Source organism: Ornithorhynchus anatinus, chromosome 3 (genome assembly GCF_004115215.2).
Source record: "Ornithorhynchus anatinus isolate Pmale09 chromosome 3, mOrnAna1.pri.v4, whole genome shotgun sequence".
Lineage (NCBI taxonomy): Eukaryota > Metazoa > Chordata > Mammalia > Monotremata > Ornithorhynchidae > Ornithorhynchus > Ornithorhynchus anatinus.
Window position 1 is genome coordinate 81,017,785 of NC_041730.1, and position 22,730 is coordinate 81,040,514.

General features: G+C 41.7%; 1 long non-coding RNA gene and 1 other non-coding gene across 2 annotated transcripts; both read right to left on the reverse strand.

Annotated features, from left to right (window-relative positions):
• Positions 1–6,482: 6,482 nt before the first annotated feature.
• Positions 6,483–22,276, reverse strand: LOC114810296. The gene is made up of 4 exons (XR_003758010.2): positions 21,762–22,276; positions 11,283–11,419; positions 9,878–9,977; positions 6,483–7,069 (listed from the first exon to the last, which is right to left on the reverse strand). It is a non-coding gene; the product is annotated as an uncharacterized LOC114810296 (long non-coding RNA).
• LOC114810494 lies at positions 7,708–7,845 on the reverse strand. The gene has a single exon (XR_003758193.1). It is a non-coding gene; the product is annotated as a small nucleolar RNA SNORA7 (small nucleolar RNA).
• Positions 22,277–22,730: the final 454 nt, after the last annotated feature.

Genomic DNA, 22,730 nt, shown 5'->3' on the forward strand with positions numbered 1-22,730 from the left:
TGTAGGCCACACAGTCAATCTCCATTTTACAGATAAAGCAAATGAAGCCTAGAAAAGTGAAATGACTTTCCCAAGGTCACGCAGCAGACAAGTGGTGGAGTTAGGATTAGAACCCAGTCCTCTGACTCCTAGGCCTGGAATCCTTCCCCTAGGCCTTGTAACCATTTAGATTAGAAATCACCAATAACAAAGGATCTGTGGATTCCTTATTCCCTACCAACCATGGTCATCTTCACAAATATAGGGCAAGTGTTTTTATTCCTAAAGAAAAGAGCTAGATGATAAACTCTTTGTGGACAGGGATTTTATCTACCAACTTGTACTTTCCCAAGGCTTAGTACAGTGCTCTGCACACACTAAGTTCACAGTAAATACCGTGGATTGATTGAAGTCAGTAGTCAGGAGTTTCTGCTTGATACAGAGTTAAATGGGAGGTTTATGAAGAATTGAGTGATGTGTTTAAAATGACACTTTATAAAGATGTCTCAGACAGCAGAGTGTGGAAAAAACTGAAAAGGGGAGAAGCTGGAGGCAGGGAGAACAGTGAGGTGACTGCTACAGTCAAAATAAGAGCAACTGAGTTAACTGAGGCAATCAAGGCTACTCTTGACTTCTCAAGGGCTTCTCCCAATCAATCAGTGGCATTTATCAAGTGCTTACTCTTTGCAGTCTGTTTCACATCAGTCTCTTCCTTTAGACTTTAAGCTCCTGGTGGACAAGGATTATGTTTACCAACTGTGTTGTATTGTGCTCTCCAAAGCACTTAATCAGTGCTCTACATACTTTAAGTGCTCAATAAATACCATTGATTGGTTGCAGAGCACTGCACAAAACACTTGGAAGAGTAAAACTCAAACTGGTTCATTAATGTCTGCAACAATTCACCAAAGAGCTGCACTATTTCCACAAAGACCACCACCTTTCTCCCCTCGATCCCCAGGAGATCAAAGGAAAAGTTACTAGAGAAATGTTTTTCTCTTCCTACCATTTAAGAAATTCTCTACTAGTTAGATTAATTATCCAATCATGCCCATAAATGGCTTCCCACTGTGGCACTGGGGGACCCTGGCAGGATTGTGGTGTAACCCTTTCCCACTTCAAATCCATCTTCACACTTTGGGAAATCCTTTCTAAAGCTTTAACTCTTCTCCACTCATAGCAGCCATGGATCTATTGTCCATTAATCTATCTACCCCTTCTTGCACTTTCTTTGGAAGTCTATCTGGGGTTATCGCAACCTAGGGCATTTCTTCTCTGACCATCCCCCAACTTGCTCCACAGTCTTTGTCTTTCTTCCAAGTTTCCTAGGCATGCAGATTTCACTTCCCAGGCCACAAAGCTTGGTGGCAAGAGGCTAGTCTGTCTCGGTCCGGACAGGGGAATCAACCACCTGAAAACTGGACTGTTTGGTTTTCCACTGGATGAATGGCCATGCTAATGCAGGACCCACCCAGGAATTTAACCCTGCCCTGTGTTTATGGGGAATAGATCTCCAAGTCAAAATGAAAAATTTCTTCTCAGTTCTGATGAGAATCAATCAATCAATCAATGGTATTGGGAAAGTACAATACAACAGTATTAACAGGCATGTTCCTTGCCTATGGAAAGCTCTCAGTCTAGAAGGGGAGACAGATGTTAATATAATTTATAATATATAATTTGAAGATATGTACATAGTGCTGTGGAGTTGGGGTGGGGCAAATATCAAATGTCCAAAGTTGCTGATCCAAATACATAGGCGATGCAGAAGAGAGCGCCAACTTGGGAAAAGAGGGCTTAATTGTGGAAGGCCTCTTGGAAGAGTTGTGACCTTAATAATGCTTTGAAGGTAGAGAGAGTAGGAGTTTGGAGTATATGGAGTGGGAGGGAATTCCAGGTTAAGGGGAGGTTGTGAGACAGGGGTCAGCTGTGAGATAGATGTGATTGGGGCACTGAGAACATTTCTGAACATTGGGCCACCTAGGTGGGAAATAATCTTGGCTTCAAAAACTCACCAACGCACATATTTGCTTTCTGTTCTAGCTATAGTCACAAGTTTTGCCCTAAAACAATCAAATGTGCATTACAGAGACACTCTTCCATCAGAATGGAAGCAAATTGAAAAGCAGCATGGCGCAGTAGAAAGAGCACGGGCTTTGGAGTCAGGGCTCATGAGTTCGAATCCCAGCTCTGCCACTTGTCAGCTGTGTGACTGTGGGCAAGTCACTTAACTTCTCTGTGCCTCAGTTCCCTCATCTGTAAAATGGGGATTAAGACTGTGAGCCCTACGCGGGACAACCTGATTCCCCTGTGTCTACCCCAGCGCTTAGAACAGTGCTAATAATAATGTTGGTATTTGTTAAGCGCTTACTATGTGCCGAGCACTGTTCTAAGCGCTGGGGTAGACACAGGGGAATCAGGTTGTCCCACGTGGGGCTCACAGTCTTAATCCCCATTTTACAGATGAGGGAACTGAGGCACCGAGAAGTTAAGTGACTTGCCCAAAGTCACACAGCTGGCAAGTGGCAGAGCCGGGGTTTGAACCCATGACCTCTGACTCCAAAGCCCATGCTCTTTCCAGTGAGCCACGCTGCTTCTCACATAGTGCTCTGCACATAGTAAGCGCTTAACAAATACCAACATTATTATTATTAAATTAACCAGTTGGTATTGGAGTTTTGTTCAGCCAACTGCCTTTACTAGAACACCAGACCGAAAAGTCCCATCTATTGGTTGGTGCAAGCTTTACTTTGAAGATATTTTACAATACAAATGTGCACCAGACCCTTTTGGAGAAAATGTTTGGTTACAAAGCAAACTCCACTACACTCAATTTCACCCTGCATTTCATACTAGGGTGAGTTTCTTTATTTTGGGATCCCTGCATTTTACCACATAATTCCAACTATTAGCAAAGTTTCAGAATCATGAGAAGTACTTGGCTACCACATGGAAATGGAGAAGGAGGAGGAGGAGACATCACTTCAAACTTTTATTCATGAGGCACACCCTTCCTGTTAATCTACATCCTCATTCTACTAAAGCGTATGGCTTCAATTCTGCCTTCTTAGTGTGGTTGAGAGATGGAGTCCAGGCATATGCATCAGAAGAACATGTTTCAATTAAAAATAATAGCAAGTTTCCCGTGCCAATTCTCGAAAGGGCAGAGCATGATCCCAACTAGATCTAAATGCAATAAAATCTCTCGGTTCAGGGGATTCAACAATACTTTGACCCTTTGGGATTTAGGTGAATTGTTTCCTGATTCTGGTGACCTCCTTCTATGGAAAAATGGAAAAGGAGCTATGCAGGTTTTTTAGGTAAAGGTAAAGGATTTAAATGAAGGTTTCTTGGCAAAGATCCCTTAAAATTGCAGTTTGATGAGGCAAGGGTAAATTAATCAGAAACATATGATTCAAATTTTGCTCTGCGAAGAAGGCAGATAATTAATAAATAATGGAAATGATAAAATGTTTAAAAAATCCATTTTGGGCTCTAACTGATAAAAATGTATTCAATAACACACAATATTTGGGGTATTAGATGAACACCAAATGTAACACAGCTAACAAAAGAATTGATAGACTCAAGAGTGTTTATGGGTTCTGAGTGCAGTACTCTGAACTAAAAGCTTGGGATGCAAGAGAAGCTCAAGGCATGCTCCCAACCCATAAGGCACTTAAAATTTAATGGGCAAGATGGACATGAAAATATTTACAAATAATGGAATCAGAATAAATGAGAGTACAACTTAATATACATATACACTGAGGATGGATTTGAATTAATATCTATGTACTAGAGTAGCTTTTGAGTTGATACACATCAGGGTTTAAGGAATTAAAAGGCTTCTTGGTGGAGTTAGGATTTTAGGAGGACTTTGAAAATAGAGAATCCTGAAGTTTGGCAGATTTAGGAGAGGAGGTTGTTCCAGGATGGGGTTACAACATGAGTAAGGGATAGGAGGGGGTCAAGATCTGATTGAGGTATAGGTAGAAAGTAGGAGAAGCAAAGCATGCAAGGAGATATGCAAAATGAAGAGTGCCGGTGGAAAGCCTTGAAGCCAATAGTAAGGAGTTTCTGTTTCATGTGAAGGGAGATGGGCAGCCATTGGAGGTTTGTGGGGAGAGGAGAGATGTGTGCTGACTAATTAAAAGGAAGATGACCCAAGCAACAGTATAGAATATGGGTTCAAGTGGGGTGAGGCTGGAGCAGGGATACCTGTGAGAAAACTGATTTGTTAGTCTAGTGAGAGCTTTGAGTGGTGATGATGGCTCTTTGGGTGGAAAGGAAGGAGTAGTTTTGAAGGAAAAATAGAGGAAAAATAGCTAGGATTTAATAGTTGGTTGGAATGAAGTGTCCAGGAAGACTCTGAGTTTCTGGGATTCGGCGATAGGGAGGATAGTGGTGCTTGCCAATAGAAAAACTTGGGAGGATGGCAAGGTTTAGGAGGGAATATGTAGTGTGATCTAGTGGAAAGGGCATGGGCCCTGGTATCACAAGGACCTGGGTTCTGATCTCAGCTCCATCACTTATCTGCTCTGCGACCTTGGGCAAGTTACTTCATATAATAATAATAATGTTGGTATTTGTTAAGCGCTTACTATGTGCAGAGCACTGTTCTAAGCACTGGGGCAGATACAGGATAATCAGGTTGTCCCATGTGAGGCTCACAGTCTTAATCCCCATTTTACAGATGAGGTAACTGAGGCACAGAGAAGTTAAGTGACTTGCCCACAGTCACACAGCTGCCAAGTGGCAGAGCTGGGATTCGAACCCATAACCTCTGACTTCCAAGCCCGTGCTCTTTCCACTGAGTCAAGCTTCATATCTCTTTGCCTCAATTACCTCATCTGTAAAATGGGGATTAAGACTGTGAGCCCCACGTGGGACATGGACTGTGTCCAACTAGATTAGTTTTTATCTAGCCTAATGCTTAATACAGTGCCTGGTGCATAGTAAATACTTAAATACCATAAAGTAAAAATAAATACATAAAAAGGTGTGAAGTTTAGTTTGGACGTATTTAAGGTGCTAAAAGGCCAGAAGTGGCGATGTCCCAGAGGTAAAAAAATATGTCGGGTTGACTGCCAGGGGTAGAGAGATAGATTTGGGAGTTATCTGAAGTAGCTGATGCCTAGTGAGTGGCTAGGTTTCCGAAGAAGGCAAGTATAGAGTGAAAAGAGTGAGAACTCTAGACTGTAAGTTCACTGTGGGCAAGGAATGTGTCTACCAACTGTTATATTGTAATTTCCAAGTGTTTAGCACACAGTAATCACTCCATAAATAATTGATCGATTAACTCTGCACAACCTAAGCACTCAATAACATCATTAATTGACTCAGAAGAAAGCTCCACAGGACACCCACAGTTAAGATATGAGGTGAAATGAAACAAGAAAGAGCTGTCAGAAAGGTAGAAAGAGAATCAAAAGGCTGCTATGTCAGTCAAACCAAGATCTGATAACATTCCAAGGAGAAAGTGGTGGTCAAAAGCAATAATATAGTATTTATTAAGTGCCCTCTTTGTTCAAAGCCCTGTAACAAACACTTCAACTGTGTCGAAAGCAACTGAGAAGTAAAAGAAGATTGGAATAGAGTCAACTTGGACTCAGCATTGAGGAAGCCATTGATAATTCTTTAGCTGTCTCTAGAAACACACCGAGTATTGAAACAGAAAGTTTCTCTCTGCTATAAAACAGAAATTTACCACCTACATCTTTAAGTATTTGAAATCATGAAACATAAAGAAACCTAGTCTTTTTAATTAATTTTATTTCATGATTCCTGATATGTCCATTTCTGTTGCAGTACTGTCCATATTTTATATATTTTCTATCCTTATGCCATACAGTCAAACCTCAAAAAAATCAAGAAATGTCAATGAGGCTTGAAGATGAATTCCAATCCAGATGTTCCAAAGCAAGCCAGCAGGATTTTATATCACCTTAAGGCAATTTTTTTCAATAGCCCAAGTTGCCATTTACTCCATTATGTTCTATTTGTTGGAGGTAGTTATAAAAGCTCATATATTTCATGTCCTTCTAACCCCTATCCTGTAATTTCCTCTGTAGAGCTTAAGAGTCAGGTATTTCAAATGAGGTCAGGAATGTCCGGTGTTTTCTTTGCTCGGTATAACAGCGAAAGAGAGATTGACTCTGTTTAAATGACGCAGGTACAAGGTCGAGGACAACTTGATGAATATTCCCTCTAACCACTCGCAACATCAAGGCTAGGGCAATGAATGTATTATTTCTGGTAAAGAAAGCCACTCTCCTCCTGGGTGAGAATCAAAATCTACAGCTAGAGTGACAGTGGCAGGAACCCATCCTCCCAGCCCCCTGCTCAATCCATAATATAGCAGTACCATCTTTCTTAATTAGTCAGGGAAAGGGGATAAGAGGGAAAGGAAGAGGTTCTCAGAGAGGAAGAAAGAAAACCAAAACTACTTACAATTTCCACCATTCAATCAATGAATGGTATTTCATGACCATTTATTCTGAGTAGAGCACTGAACAAAATACTTGGGAGAGTACAATCTCCATCTGCCCTCTTCACCCACTATTTCTCAGCTCATTTACTTTCTTCCTTCCAAACTGAACCTAATCGTACTCCTCCCTCAACTTCCCTTTCCTCCATCACCTGTGCCTTCAGCTTGGAAATCATTTAGTCAACAGCTGCTGCCTTTCTAAAATCTCACCTCCTCCTTTAAGTCCTCCCTGACTAGCTCTCAACCCCCAAAGACAAATAAACCCATCAGCTAACTCTAGCTCTTGTGAAATTATACCTAATCCTCAGCACTTTAATATATACTCAGTTGCATTCAGTTATTTATTCTGACCACTCTATTGGTAAATACTATGTCGGTCTTGCTCACTGAAGAGCCTATGGGCAAAGAACACATTACTTCTTTGTTTTATACTTCCCAAGTACTTAGGACAGGCTGTTGGATGCAGTGGGCACTCAACTTATATTATTTATGCAGTTATTATCCAAGTAGGGGGGACTCTGAGCAGAAGCTTCATGTAGATCAAATTGAAAATATAGGCCAACACCACAAAAAGCAATCTGTCCAGCAAAGAAGGTCAATCTGTGGGCAAAAATGGTCAGAACAGTTACTTTCACAATGACCTCCTCAGCAACATTCCAACCCAAGATCAGAATTCACCATTTTAATCTTCAAATATTGAAGACAATTAAATATAACTAGATTGGACAGGCATTTTTAGGTAAAAATTAATGTTTTGAATTTATGAATGCCTTATAAATTTAATATTCCACAAGCAGGTTAGCAATTCATTTTTAAAACCTAATCCAATGCAATTATCTGTTTTCGAACAACTATAAAAACCAACAATATTTACTGAGCTCTTTTTTACTATAAGAGAGCACTGCCGTAAAGTGCTCAGCAGAATACAACACAGTTAGTAGAACCACTCTCTGCCCTAAAGGAATTTACAATCTAGTGGAAGATTTGGAATATCCCAAAGCAACTCTGTAATTTGTTTTCTTATGCTGTCAACTTGTGTCTGACCCACTGCGACACCATGGACACATCTCTCCCAGAAAACCCCACCTCCATCTGCAATCGTTCTGGTAGTGTATCCATAGAGTTTACTTGGTAAAAATACAGAAGTAGTTTACCATTTCTGCCTTCCACGCAGTAAACTCGAGTTTCTGACCTCGACACTCTCCCATGCCGCTGCTGTCCAGCACGGGTGAGTTTTGACTTGTAGCAGATTGCCTTCCACCCGCTAGCCACTGCCCAAGCTAGGAATGGAATGGATATGCTTCTACTTGACTCTTCCTCCCATAGTTGAGAATGGCAGAGTACTGGAAACTCTCCAGGTGCAACCCTGAGAATTGCTGTAGTCTGTACTAACTGTATTTAATAAGATAAATTCACATGACCTTGTTTAGGGTTTCAGACCGGAAAGGTAGTCAAACTGGTAATTCGCACATATCTTCAAAGGCAGGGGTTCATAAATTAAGCCCCAGACAAACCTAAATGATAAAACCTACTGGGAAACCACCTTAATGATACTATTGGCAAAGCAGACCCTTCTCACTCTATTAAGGCATTAGGCCATGAAAGTATTCTAGGAATGATCAAAATGAAACCTTGAATAATATGTAATATGCCCTGTAAATCTGTTCATTCATTCAATAGTACTGAGATCCTCTGTGCAGAGTACTGCACTAGGCATTTGGAAGAGAACAACAGAAGCTAAATATATACTCCCTTCCCATGAAGAGTTTACAATCTCAGAAGAGAAGACAGGCAGACAGATAATATATATACACAGTGGAAGCGAGAGGAAAATTATAGAGCTTGGCAACAGCACGGGTATGGAAAAGTAATGTGTAAATATGTGGAATATGTCAATGAAAAAAATATGCCAAAAGTGTTAAGTATGGCTTTGGGTATAATTTACCCAGAAGTAGTGAAAATTAAATGGGGAAAACTTCTTCGAGCAAGTGTGATTTTAGGAGGGCTTTGAAGATGAAGAGTAGGGTGGTCTGGAGGATTTGAATGGTAAGTTGTAGGTAGGGAGAAGGGGAAGCAAGTGATCAGAGACAGGAAAGTCTCGACCAAGACACAGCTACAGATTTCAGTCACAACACTGTGTGCATATCTGTTGAAAGAACTTGACTTAGAGTGATTAAATGGTAAAGTGACCCAATACATCATTCATATTTATTGAGTGCTTACTACATTGGAAGCACTGTATGAAGCACTTGGGAGAGTACACTATAACAATATCACATTCCGTGTCCACAATGAGCTTACAGTCTCAAGTGGGAAACAGACAGTAATATAAATTACAGATGTGTACTTAAGTAATGTGGGGCTAAGAGAGCAGTGAAAAAAGGAAGTAAATCCAAATACAAGGGTGATTCAGAAGGAAGTAGAAGAGAAAGTGAAGGCTTAGTCAGGGAAGACCTCTTGGAGATGTGCCTTCAATAAGATTTTGAAGAGGAGGAAAGCAACAGTCTGTCAGATATGAAGAGGGAGGGCGTTACAGTCCAGACGCAGGACATGGGAGAGAGGTCAGTGGTGAGACAGATGAGACCAAGTTACAGTAAGTAGGTTGGCATTAGAGGAGCAAAGTGTGCAGGTTGGGATGTAGTAGGAGAGCAGCGAAGTGAGGTTGGCTGGGGCAAGATTATTTAGTGCTTTTAAGTGAACAGTGAGGAGTTTCTGTTTGGTACAGAGGTGGATGGGCAACCCCTGGAGGTTCTTGAGTGGGGAAACGTGGACTGTTCGTTTTTAAAGAAAAAGATCCAGGCAGCAGAGTGAAATCGGATTTGGAGTGGGAAGACAGAGGAGCCAGGGAGGTCAGCAAAGAAGCTGATACTGTAATCAAGGTATTTGTATGGGTAATAAACATTTCTTTTTGTAAACAAAACATTTGTTACTGCTCACAAACCTTTTTATTCACTTGGATACAACTCTATGCATGGATTTTGAACTTTGGGTTAATGAATTCAATCCTACTAAGCTGGGGCTAAAAGACAGATGATGATTCTCCTTTAATTGTCTTTGGAGCCAGATCCAAATAAGTGTATTTTCATTAATGAAATGTGCCAGAAGGACTCCGAGAAAGAGTAACCGAATTCACTGAGCAGATGCTGCCAAATTATTATAATCTGCTTGGCCTTCTGACCCCTAGGCTACTGTCTAGGAGCCAATTGTGCATTTGTAAAAGCATTAACTCTTTCAGGACCTCAGGAGATTACACTAAATCAGTAATTTACTCTCTCCTGCCCTGGAAGTCCACTTTATATAGCTGAAAGATGACCTGTTCATCTGCAAAATTGCCTAAATCTGGTCAATATCAGGAAGAAATCAGCAGTGTTAATTCAAATGTTTTGAAATCTTTTCAGAATGACTTACCAAAAAGCAAAGGGTTCTTTTGACGCTGCTTATTTCCCAGTGCAGCACCTTAAGATGAGCACATTTTGGCCACATTTTCGAGATGTCCAAATGGGACAGGCTGGGGAACCAAGAGAAGGAAAGAAAAACAGAGATTATGATAGGGAGAGTACAGGAGAAGGGGAGAGGAATAACTGTGCTGAGTGCTTGGGAGACTAGGATGTGGTCCTTGACCACAAGGAGCATCCAATCTAATAGGGGAGACAGAAATAGATAGTATATGTACAGTGGGAATGGGAGGAAAAACATAGATACGATTGGCAACAAGAGTATGGAGAATGAGTAAAGGGAACCCATAAATCTGCATAAAGACAATAAAACAAAACAAATACCTGAGGGAAATGGGGTTAAATTATTCCCAAGATGTGGCTTGTTTCCTCACTGGCTTTGGCCTTTAGGCAGATCTGCATGGGGGGCAGATGCTTCTTTGTTCTTATTGGAGGAAACCATAGGAGTGTAAGAAATCTCATCCTGTACCACGAGGGTGAATGCCAAGAAGGGCAACGCACACACATTAGTTAGCACCACCAGCTCCAGCCGAGTGACCGGGCTGGATGAACACTGTGTAATTTCCCTAACGGTCTCCATTTTCATGGTTTGGCCCAAATCTGCACCCATCAAACCAGATAATAAACCATAAATATGACACAACATCAGTGGCACAGCAACTTGCTTCCTGGAACGGTCTGGCCATCCTGTAGCCTCCATCTCTGAAATCATGAAAACTCTGAAGTTCTGAAGCTCAAGGATGAAAGAGGCACCACTGCCATCACCAAGAGTCTTTTAAAAGCCAATCCAAAGTGAGTTTTCAAATGGAGCAAAGAAACGATTCACTTCCCGGTTCTGACCTGCTAAGCTCCCCTATCCCCTTCTGGGGGCCTATTTAAGTGGGTTAAGTCAGTATGTCATCTTCTGAAAGTTTCTTGTGGGCAAAATAGCTAACATTTCCTGGAGGACAGCCTAACTTCCTGCTAATAAAAAGGACTCCAATCGTATGAGAAAGAACTGGAGGGTGGAAATTATGAAAACAAACATTCAACCGCATTTCAATTTTGTGGTGCAAAATGGAGAGACACGAAATTACATGAAATCTTGCCAAGGCTCACAGCAAGCTAGTTGGTTCCTAAAACACAGGGTGGGACCTCAAAGTCATCCGCAACACAGCTTAGTCCCAAACAATAGTTTGTTAATACGAAGAAGGTGTCTTTTGGGGAAAAAAAGTTTCCCCAATTTAACTCCTTGAAAGAACAATGAATCAGTGCAATAGTTCAAACAGGGTGGAATTTCCCTCTCTTTGGCTCCTTTGGAAGATGAACCACTTTTCAGCACATACTAGAATTTCCACTTAATTCTTAAGACCACTCACCACCCAAGTTCAGCAGTCCACGAAGCACATAGATTTCTTCTTCAGGCTGAACAGGCACTCTTTCAGAGAAAAGGACCTAATTCCATCCATTCTCCTTTTCCAGGACAAAATGGTTGTCAACAGGAGGAAGAGTCAATCTGTGCAAAATACAGCAAAAGATCTCAGTAAGACAACTGCGGCACAAACATTCATAGGTTTAAAAACATACTTGAAAAACTGGGATGGTTAGGTAGAGATTTGAAGAAATTTCAGAAGTTGGAATATTCTTAATGAAGGACTGATTGAGATTCTCCCAGACTGTACTAACCTACTCACCACTGATTAGCTACTACTCTGCACACAGGATGTGCTCAATAGATTAGATTATTAAAACTGCATTATCATTATATAAATAATGTTCCATAAGTACACTATTACCTATGGTATGTTAAGTTTGTATTATTGTGCCAAACATTATACTAAGTTTTGAGGGGAATACCAGGTAACTGAGTTGGACATTGTACCTGTCCCACATGGGACTTAGTCTAGGTAGGAGGAAGAACAGATATTGAATCTCCATTTTGCAGTTGAGGAAACTGAGGCACAGAAAAGTTAAATGACTTGTGCAAGGTCACGCAGCAGGGAAGTGATGGAGCCAAGATTAGAACCCAGGTCTTTTAACTCCCAGTCCCATGATCTTTCTAAGTCCATCCTGTTTCCCAGCACTAAACTTTTCTGGTTCTGGACTGATGAGGGGAGGGAGGTAGTGGGTAAGATAGTTATTTTTCTCTGCTTAACTCCCCTCATGGATTGCAAACTCCTTGTGGACAGGGATGGTCTTCAATTTACATGCATTACATATACTCCCAAGTGTTTATAAGAGTGCTCTATGCTTGAGATAGACACTCAATAAATGTTAGCAATAAGGATAATAGTAACATTAAAAATAATTGAAGTGAGCAATCGTAGAGGGTACAAGATTGAGTCCATAAAAGCCCAAGTGTTAAGAACCCCCGAGTAACTGGGGGTGAGTGCAGACCGGAGACTTCTAACAACCACAACCCTTCCCTCTCCTTTTTGTACCTTCTGATAATTTCTCTCCAACATTTTAGCAGCAGTTGGTCTAACTGTGAATTCAACAGCAACAGACACTGGGAGAAATTCCCTTCTGGAGCTGAGGCAGACCTAGCTTGTGAAGGATCTGCAAAACCAGAGTTTTCTGCCTCTCCTCTCTGTTGCCTCTGGAAGTTTGAATGAAATAAAGGAAGGGATTTCATTCATTCAACCATATTTATTGAGTGCTTACTCTGTGCAGAACACTGCACTAAGCACATGGAAGAGTACAATATAAGAAACAGACACATTCCCTGCCCACAACAAGGTTACAGTCTAGAAGGGGAAGCAGACATCACTATAATTACAGAATATGTATGTAAGTGCTGTGGGGCTGGGAGCAGGAACAAGTCAGGGTGATGCAGAGGGGAGTGAGAGAAGAAAGAGGGTTTAATCGGGGAAAGCCTCTTGGAGGAAAGGTGCCTTCGATAAGGCTTTGAAGATGAGGAGGATAATTGTCTGGCAGATTTGAAGAGGGAGGGCATTCCAGGCAAGAGGGAGGATGTGGGTGAGGAGTAGGTGGTGAGATAAATGAGATCAAGGTACAATTTTTGATGAGATGTGAATTTCACGCACTACACTTAAAGTTGTAGATGTGAAGGAAGGGGCTTGTTAGAGCTTCAAGCACTGTCCCAGGGTGGAACCCCTTTTATTTGATTATTTATGTGCACTTTCTTCACAGGGGACAGCGATTAGATGGGTTTGGCTTCTTAAAATTTGCTTAATATGATCTAGATTCTTGCAAAAGTCCCTCATCCAGAACTGTACCACATGGAAAACATTTACCTACTGAACCCAAAGCCCCACGAAAAGATTCTCAAGATTCCTTGCTGAGCTTCTCAACCCAGAGCCTGGCTTCTCCCACATCCATTTCCCTTTTCTGCTTGTCCTTCCGCTATGCACCACAGCCACACCTCACCCAGTGTGAAAGCAAATCCCCTTCCAAACATCCTTAATATTTCAGTCAGTCAATTGTATTTATTGAGTGCTTACTGTGTGGAGAGCACTAAGCGCTTGGAAGAGTACAATATAACAACAGACACATTCCCTGCCCACAAGGCCACCATAGCAATGATGCCGAGAGCTGAGACAACTCTACATAAATCCGCAGCGTTATTCCGCGGCTCCTTTAACAAGGAGTCCAGGGGTTGCCGGGCTAATGGAGTATGACTTGTGACTTATGACTTGTTCATTCCAAGCGCTTAGTACAGTGCTCTGCACATAGTAAGCACTCAATAAATACTATTGAATGAATAATGGAACATTGGATCTGAACCCCTAGTCTCCAACATCCAGCCACACCGTGGCTTCCCCAAGCTTGTCAAAGAGTGGCAGAAATTTCCAAGCCAACAGCCTCCCCAGGTGGTCCACTGAAAGCCGGGTCAGCCATCCTCATCATCCCAAATGCCGTGGGACCCAAGCCCCCACATAAGATTGGGGGAAGATTGCTGCAGCATGTAAGCAAGGATCATGTCCTGTATGGAGAGTTTTTCATTAACCACTCCCTATGAGGAATTCTCTACAACTTCGTTGTTTGTGATACTGCGTTGGCCCTTGATGTTGAATGTAGCAGGTCAGTGATGCTGAGATTTCCTTAAGGTGCCAAACATGACGTATTTGGTGCATAGAAGTATAATGGCCATAGAGAAGATCGGAGAGCATAAAAATCTCTGTAGACTGTTAGTATGATCTGGAACTTAAAACTATGTTGCAGCTGTATTCTGTTTAATGGTCTCTGAATGGAAATGTTGGCCTTCTTGGTTCACTTTTCAACTTCCTTGTCTACTTGCCTGTCACTGCATTAATAATAATGATGATGATGATGGTATTAGTTAAGCCCTTACTATGTGCCAAGCACTGTTCTAAGCACTGGAGATCCGAGGTAATCAGGTTGTCCTACGCGGGGCTCTGTCTTAATCCCCATTTTACAGATGCGGTAGCTGAGGCACAGAGAAGTTAAGTGCCTTGCCCAAAGTCACACAGCTGATAAGTGGCGGAGCCAAGATTAGAACCCATGACCTCTGACTCCCAAGCCAGTGCTCATTCCACTAAGCCACACTGCTTCTCTCAGCCACATATCATTGGACTCTGTGCTGCATAGGTAACAGAACTTTGAGTCAGCATTTGGGTCTGAGTTACCAATGAAGATCTTGGTGGTCCGTGTGTTTCCTTGGTGAGAGGCCATCATTCCCACAGTTTCTCTCAGACCATTCCATTCAGAGAAGCAGAGTGGCTCAATGGAAAGAGTCCGGGCTTGGGAGTCATAGTTCATGGGTTCGAATCCCGACTATGCTACTTGTCAGCTGTGTTGACTGTGGGTAAGTTACTTCACTTCTCTGTGCCTCAGTTCTCTCCTCTGTAAAATGGGGATTAACTGTGAGTCTCACATGGGACAACCTGATTACTGTGTATCTACCCCAGTGCTTAGAACGGTGCTCTGCACATAGTAAGTGCTTAACAAATACCAACATTATTATTATTATCTATAACAATGACTTTATGATCAACTAAGGTCACATTTCCTCCAAATTTGCTTTTGACTCTTGCTCTCTCTCCTTTCTGCATTGGCTATGCAGTGGGATCTGTGATCTTGGGACACTTGATATTTGCCCCACCCCCAGATCCACAACCCTTTCGTGCATATCTTGACATTATATGTTCTAAATTATTCATTTATATTAATGTATATCTCCCCCTCTAGAATGTGAGTTCATTGTGGGCAGAGAATGTGTCTGCTAACTCTGTTGTATTGGACTCTCCCAAGCACTTAATACAGTGCTCTGCACACATTAAGTGCTCAAAAAATACAACTGATTTTGTACATATCTTTAAATTGTTATAAATTATTCATTTATAATAATGTCTGTCTCCCCCTCTAGATTGTAAGTTCATTATGGCCAGGGAACATTTCTGCTAATTTTGTTGTACTGTACTCTCCCAAGTACTTAGTATAGTGCTCTGGGCCTAGTAGCACACAATAAATACCACTGATTTATTTATCTAAGCTGCTGCATCTTAGCCATTTATTGAGATCAATACTTTGGCCCCGCCAATTTCCATGGGATTTCTACAGATATGCTGTCATATCTGATGCAGGGAATATGTCTACCAACTCTGTTATATTGTACTGTCCCAAGTCTTAGTATAGTGCTATAGTAAGCACACAATACGATTGATTGATGCTGCCAGCTTTCCACTCAGGTTTTGAAATTTAAAATATTTCCTGCCTCAAAGGCCTCAGAGAGAAGTGACAAGGGGACAGTTAGCCAGTAGCCCCTCTGCCCCAGGCCATACTGTAGGAATGCATGACCACCCCTGTGGTCCAGCCAACCCTCTCGGTCTATTGCATCTCCCCCTCCAAAGTAGAGGCCTGGATTCAATTTGCTGAAATGTTAATCCCATTTTCTTTTCACTAATTTTGAGAAGCAGCATTGCTTAATGGATAGAGCATGGACACGGGAGTCAGAAGGACCTGGGTTCTAATCCCAGCTCTGTCACTCCTCTGCTGTGTGAGCTTGGGCAAGTCACTTCACTTCTCTGTGCCTCAGTTACCTCATCTGTAAAATAGCAAAACTGTGAGGCCTACATGGGTCAGGGCCTGCGTCCAACCTCTAACTTCTATCTACCCCAGAGCTTAGTACAGTGCGCAGCACATAGTAAGTGCCATTAAAAAAACTGTTAGGTTGTTCTCTCTACCCCTTTGGCCTTGAACATGTAATTGATCCCAATTAGCTTCCCTGAAGGTTAGAATTCTTATTTTTCAGCCACATGTCCAGAACACTCAATAAGTTTCTGGCATGAAGATTCAACTTACCTGTCAAAAGAAAACCAAATTAATGTAGATGAAAGAAATGAAACAAAAAAAGCCAAGTAACAAAATACATTTGGAACTCTAATTATCTGCCTTTTCCAGAAGGGAAGTCTGATTTTCAGGGAAATGGAATATCTTGTTTATTGGATATTCAATCAGATATGCACCACTTAATCTTTAAAATTGTATCTTTTATTTGTTCAGCATTTATTGGCTACAGATAAAGAAAAATATTTTAAAATAAAATGCTGGCCTGAACATCAAAGATTAAATGGGACCTTTTAATGCTTGATTTTCCAGTGAGAAAAAAGTCCAAACTCTTAAGTGTTTTCACACAGTCTTAAAAGGCTCCATCCCTGTACTCACTCTCATATCTCAAAGCAAATATCCCCCATAAGACAATGAAAATATTTCCTAAGAATTTTATGGAAGTAAAGCCCAGGTTTTCATCTGTAGAAGCTGGAAAATTATCCGGTTTTGTGTGCCATTTTCTGTCTCGTCCACTGAAGGAGCTATGCTCACAAGAGGACTGAGCAAGAAGCTCTGGAAGCGTAACAGGATACAGAAGACGTCAAGAGTAATCTCATCTTCCATAGTCACCGAAAAAGAGTGAGTGAAAGAAAAAAGATCTCGAAATCACATAATGGAAAAGCAGGAATCCATTGGAGATGAATGAAAGGAGACCGGTCTTTTCTTTCTTGACAATATTGCCAATCGTCTAAATAGAATCCAGGAGGAAGGAAACGGAGGGCTCGCAGGCAGAACTGTAAGTGAAATGTTTTTCAAACATTATAAAGGAGGTGGTGGTAGGTCTTTGAACTTGGGAGAAATGTGGTTTTCACCTTTTACAGTGTTCTGTTTGTGTGGGGCCACATCGGGAACATTTTGAGGGTAGAAACCCCCCAAATATAGTTTATATACATTCTAATTTCTAGAATGTTCATGAGGGCAACTCTGTGAAATGAAAAGCATTTTACAACCTGGGAATTAGGGAACCTGGCTCCTAATCCCTACTCTGCCACTTGCTACTGTGTGACCTGGGGCAAGATATTTAATATCTCTGTGCCACAGTTTCCTCATCTGTAAAATGGGGATTAAAAACATGTTATCCCTCCTACTTAGACTGTGAGTTCCACATGTGACAGGGACTATGTTTAATCCGATTATCTTGTAACTACCACAGTGCTTAGAACAGTGTTTTACACATAGTAATCACTTAAAAGTATTGGACAGGAGGCAGACCAGTAAAATCTTGCACTATTGGACAGCCAAACCACAGCAGCTGAATTAGCTGACCAGTTCACACTTTCAGGACACTGGGGACCAGAAAAGGGTTTAATACCATAATTCATTCAACTGGAAAGTCACTAATGGAGTTGATGTTTTCACTCCTGATTTGGACTTCTGAAAATCTTTAAGGTCCTTGAAAAGATGTGCAGTTTGCACTAAAAGCCATTCTCGCCATCTAAATAGATAACTCCATCCACTGTTGGGAAGAAGCTGGGAGTCAGGAAACCTACGATCCAGCTTTGCCACTAGCCTATGTAACCTCGGGCAGATCATTTAATATGTTTTCCCTTCAGTTTCCTCTTCTGGTAAATGGGGATAAGAAACCAGCTCCGGCTACTTCTTAGAGTGTTAGCCTTATGTGGGACAGAAACCGTCTAGTCAGATTAATTTGTAACAACCACAGCACTTAACATAGTGCATGTCACAAAACAAGTGCTTAATAAATGCTTCTTCATATTCATTAGTGTTTATCAAGTGCCTACTGGCACTTGGAAACATAAAAGAAGTAAAAGAAAATATCCCTGATGGGGAAGTTGGCAATCTATGACACCCATCTGTGCTCTCCGTGTTATTAATCCTTATGACAATGCAACATTATTGCAACAGTTTGTCATTTGGAATTGGGATAATTCAAGTGAATGGCACTAAAACACAGCAAATCAGGAAAAAAGGTAGAAACCATATGAGAAAAAGTTGAAAAGGAACATGACTGGTAGGAAGGAGGGATTACAAGTGACACTCCACAAGCCTCTAGCACTACCATCAACTCCTCTGATCAGATCCGCCATCTTGAAACTTCAGGACGGAGATTCATTCATCATATCTGATGGGAGACTCCATCAGATTCCATCCCAGTGACACCTCAAACTTAACATGTCCAAAACAGAACTCCTTACATTCCCACCCTAACCCTCTATTTCCCCTGACTGTCCCATCATTGTTGCCAGCACCACCAAGCTTCCTGCTTCAGAAGCCCTTAACGTGGGCATTATCCTCAAATCACCTCTCTCATTCAAGCCACGTATTCAATCTGACACTAAATCCTACTGGTTCAACCTCACAACTTCACTAAAATCCATGCTTTCCTCTCAATCCATCTACCTCATTAATCCAATCCTACCTAATCCCTCCTTGATTACTTTATCAGCCTCCTTGTTGACCTCCCAGCCTCCTGTCTCTACACACTCCAGTCCACAGTTCACTCTGCTGCCTAGATCATTTTTCTACAGAACGTTCAGCCCGTGTTTATCCACTGCTCAAGAACCTCAAGTGGTCATCCATCCACTTCAGCATCAAACAGAAACACCTTACCATCAACTTTAAAGTATTCAACCACCTTACTTCCTCCTTCCTTACCTCGCTGCTCTCTTACTATGACCCAGCCCACACATTATTCTCCTCTAATGCCAGCCTACTCATTGAACTTCATTCTCATCTATCTCACTGATGTTCTGCCTCTGGCCTGGAAAGTCCTCCCTCTTCATATCCGACAATCACTCTTCCCACCTTCAAAATCTTACTGATGGCATATTTCCCTCAAGAGGCCTTCCCCAAATAGACCCTCATTTCCTCTATCGCACTTCCTTCTCAATCACTCTTGCACTTGATCCCTTCATCCATCCCTCCCTCAGCCCCACAGCACTTTCGTAAATACCCATAATTTATTTGTATTAATATCTGTCTCCCCCTCTAGACTATAAGTTCATTGTGATCAGGGATTGTGTCTACCAACTGGGTTTCATTTTATTCCCAGAATAAGTACAGTGCTCTACTCACAGAAAGCGCTCAATTAATACAATTGACTGATTGAAAATAAGTGAATATCAAAGTACTTAAGGATTACACAGCCGAGAGCGTAGGTGACAGACAGGAAGGCAGATTGGGGAAAATGAGGGCTTTGTCAGGGAAAGCCTTTTGAAGGAGATGTGATTTCAGGAGGGTTTCGAGTGTGGGGAGAGTGGTTGTCCACATATTTCACAAGTAGTGATCTTTTCTAGTTGGCAGTATCTAGGAAGCTCACAGTGATTTATCACTCCTCACTTGTTCTGTGGAAGAGGAGAAGCTGCCTCATTCTGTTCTAGAATTTTATTAAGCCAGCAAAATTTGAGAAATGCTTAACCTGGATGGGTGAATGGAGGAACCATAAGGGCAGCAGCATAATCTGTTGTATGACTAGGGGAAAAAAACCTATCAATTTTTATCACTCAACCTGCATTTTCAACATGGAGAATACTGGATTTGCATCTGTTACATAGCTGTGTCTGATTTCGAGTCTTCTAACATGCCTTTAGTTTGCCATAGTAGTTTTGTTGTTGTTTTGCTTTAATTAGTTGCTGGATGATAGCTTTATTCTGTGCTCCTGGGAAATATGTGATTCTTTAAGATAAAAAACAGCCGTCACTTCACTTTCATTTACCCTAGGATTGTATCACCTCCAAATTAATATTTTCTGTAGATTTAACTTTCACAAAGCTTCAAAGCAAACTGAAATCTGAGCCACAAATTCTGTTCTTCAGTTTCAGTATCCTATTGCTCTTGCTGTATCACTTTCATCTTTTATGCTGTGCTGTGTTTTTGTTTCCTTTTCGTTGGTGTATCCATTTCTACTCTGCTTTCTTTTACTCTTAGATTGTTCTTAGAGCACAGTGGGAGGCAGGTACAGGCCCTTATTCTTACCTACAGTTTTTCTAGCACTTACTACAGTGCTTTGCATAGAGTAGGGGACTGGAAGTAAGGAGACTTCTACTCCCAGATCTTCCACTGGCCTATCGTGTGACCTTGTGCAAGTCACTTTACATCTTTGGATCTCAATTTCCTCATCTATAAAATTGGCAGACTAGTCTCGGCCTCTTCCAACCTTCCAAGTTGGTGAGGAAAAAGTGGCATGACTGATGTGAAGGCACTATGGGAACAAGATATTCCATTAGGTGAAAATGATTTCATACATATAAAAAACACAGCCCATGTTCCCAGGGCTTTGCAAAAAATAAGTCAACTACTCCATTTAAGAACAGAGAAACCTATTGTAAACTGCCTACCAGTCAGTGATACCACTAAGCTTCTAGTGAGCAGAGGCTTGAATCAAATTACAAAAGAAGAACAAGGTGCAGCATTAGCCCCTGAGCAGCTTAATGTCCTCTGGGGAAAACCCAAATGCACAAACATTCCAGAGGCAGTGTGGCTTAATGAACAGAGCATGGGCCTGGAAGTCAGAAGGCCATAGATTCTAATCCCCTTGTCTGCTGTGTGACCTTGAGCAACTCACCTCACTTCTCTGTGCCTCAGTTACCTCATTTAGAAAATGGGGATTGAGACTGTGAACCTTACATGAGACAGAGATTGTGCCCAACCTGATTTGCTTGTATCCACCGCAGTGCTTAGAACAAAGTCTGGCACATTGGCAATTGGCATTGGCACGTTGTAAGTGCTTAACAAATACCACAGATTCCCAAATGAACCCATCCCTGGGTGACACCAGACCAGTACTATAGAGGATAGTTATTCTGTCCAGCCCCATCCCTTCAACATGGATTCATCCCCTGCCCCGAATAGGAACTGGTCACTCATTTGGGAGCCATTATGCCAGACCTGACCAGATCCTGGGTACGGCAGATGGGAGCAACATACCTTTCTCTTCGATAGGGCCTCCTCTTCAGAGGGGATCATTATTCAAATCATTGAGTCTCTGCCTGAACATTCTGAAGTGGCTCAGGTGTATGAAAACATCAGTAGATGAACTGCCAGTCCAATCTACAATGCCCAAGTACTCAATTAGAAGCTCCTGGAGGATAGGAACTCTATCTTCTATTTTTATTGGAAGTTTCCCAAATGCTCAATGCTGCATTCCTCCACAATAATATATTCCTCCCAAATGAAGGAGTGTTATGGGCAGGGAATGTCTGTTATATTGTACTCTCCCAAGCACTTAATACAGTGCTCTGCATACAGTAAACACTCAAATGATTAACTCTTCTACCTCAGGTAGGGGTCTGATACCATGTTCCACCCATGGCAGACACCCAACACTCCACTCCTTCTGTGGTACGTGTCTGGCACCATTCCCTCCACATAATGGGCAACCAGGAAGGTGCTGGGCATATGGTAGGTGCTCAAATCAGTGTTTTGCACAAAGGAGGCAGACAATAAACATTACTGTACCATGCTGGACAAATGCATAAGTGGGAATTAATCTCCTTACAAACAGTACTAATGTATTATTCAAGAAACCCCTTGGTCCTGCCAGTAATAAAGTGGGCCACCAATTCACTGGATAGATAGCTACTTACCCTTTAGACCAAAGAGCTATTTTCTGTTATCCTTTTGCTGCTCTGTCCATTCCAGCAGCGTTGTGACAATTGAAATAGCATTTCTGTATCCTCAAACTGGCTACATTTCAGATGTCTCTTTCTGGAGATATTTAGTAGTAAGTTCATGGTAAGTACTGCTGGTAGATGACTTAAGGAAGTTGACAAGAAGTGGATACTATTGTCTAGAACTGATCCAAGTTTTGTAGCCATGTATCACTCTACTTACCAACCTCCCAAATTCCTCAATAGCCTTAGCCCTGCCTCTCCACACCTCTTCCCCTGAACACCAACTCCTTGCTTTTAGATCAAAGACCTTCAGAAAGGATTTCCTAACCTGTTTTTTTCCCTGTTTTCCCATTCACCCCCCTCAATACACATTCACATTCCATGTTCTACTCAGACTAAACTATCACTCAATCTTTCCCTAAAGACTGATTTTTACTCCTCCTGTAAACCCCCAGACTCAAACTGGAATAATCTAACCAACACCACCCCCACCTTTCCCTGTTCAAAGCTCTACTGAACTGCCATTTCTTCTCTAATACTCCCCTCAATTAAGAACAAACCAAATTCACTGGTGTTCCTCCCAGGGTACTAACTAATGAGATCACTTGAGGCACAGCTATGGCTAATTGGAGCTGGGAATTAACAGTTTTTAGGGCTTTCGACATCAGGGCTGCCCCCTCCCACAACCTAGCAGCACTTTGCTGGATTCTGCCACACAATAAAAAAAGTGTCCCCTGGAGCAGAGATTCTAGGCCTGGATTCCAAAAGTTTGATTACAAAGTAATGGTGATTACGGTAGGAGACAAATGCCTTAACAACCAGCAGTTGGTGTGATTATATCCATCAGTGTGTGTCATTGGCAGAGAATTGCTCTCACACTTGCTCACTGAGCTCATGAAAATAGAATGTTCCCTACTTCTGACCTACTGACACCAAGATCCT